This window comes from Saccopteryx leptura, chromosome 7 (assembly GCF_036850995.1).
Source record: "Saccopteryx leptura isolate mSacLep1 chromosome 7, mSacLep1_pri_phased_curated, whole genome shotgun sequence".
Lineage (NCBI taxonomy): Eukaryota > Metazoa > Chordata > Mammalia > Chiroptera > Emballonuridae > Saccopteryx > Saccopteryx leptura.
In genome coordinates, this window is record NC_089509.1 from 51315245 (window position 1) to 51316347 (window position 1103).

The 1103-nt window shown below is 48.1% G+C and overlaps 1 non-coding gene across 1 annotated transcript; it reads left to right on the forward strand.

Moving 5' to 3' along the window:
* On the forward strand, positions 1-112 carry LOC136379255 (small nucleolar RNA SNORA3/SNORA45 family). The gene has a single exon (XR_010746737.1). It is a non-coding gene; the product is annotated as a small nucleolar RNA SNORA3/SNORA45 family (small nucleolar RNA).
* Positions 113-1103: the final 991 nt, after the last annotated feature.

The window sequence follows — 1103 nt, forward strand, 5'->3', positions numbered from 1 at the left end:
CCTGAGACTAGAGTCACATCCTGACAGCTCTTGTCCTGGTGTGCTAGAGTTCTCAGAGAGAATCTGCTGGTCTTGATTCACTGATCTGGTGGTTCCCAGATCAGAAACAGACCCTCCCAGCTCTTCGATGCAGTGGTATAAAAATAAAAAAAATAAATAAATAAACTGACTGGTTGTCAAAGCAACTTGTTAAAATTTTATTTATTGATTGATTTTAGTGAGAGAAGAAAAGGGGGAGAGAGAGAGAGAGAGAGAGAGAGAGAGAGCAACTTGTTATTCCATTTATTTATGCATTTATTAGTTGATTCTTTTTTTTTTTTTTTTCTTTCATTTTTCTGAAGCTGGAAACAGGGAGAGACAGTGAGACAGACTCCCGCATGCGCCCAACCGGGATCCACCCGGCACGCCCACCAGGGGCGACGCTCTGCCCACCAGGGGGCGATGCTCTGCCCATCCTGGGTGTCGCCATGTTGCGACCAGAGCCACTCTAGCGCCTGAGGCAGAGGCCACAGAGCCATCCCCAGCGCCCGGGCCATCTTTGCTCCAATGGAGCCTTGGCTGCGGGAGGGGAAGAGAGAGACAGAGAGGAAAGCACGGCGGAGGGGTGGAGAAGCAAATGGGCGCTTCTCCTGTGTGCCCTGGCCGGGAATCGAACCCGGGTCCTCCGCACGCTAGGCCGACGCTCTACCGCTGAGCCAACCGGCTAGGGCTATTAGTTGATTCTTGTATGTGCTTTGCTTGGGATTGAACTCACAACCTTGGCATATAAGGATGATGCCTTAACTAATTGAGTTACTGAGTTACTCAACCAGGGCTCAAAGCAATTCTTTTTTCTTTTTCTTTTCTTTTTTTTTTTTTTTTTTAGCGAGAGAAAGAAACAGACAGGAAGGGGGAGAGATAAGAAGCATCAATTCTTCATTGTAGCACCTTAGTTTTTCATTGATTGCTTTCTTATATGTGCTTTGACAGGGACAGCAGGGGGGCAGGAGGCTCCAGTCAGGCCAGTAACCTCTTTTTTAAGCCAGTGACATTGGGCTCAAGCTAGTAACCATGAGGTTATGTCTATGATCCCACGCTCAAGCCCACAACCCCAGTCAAGCTGG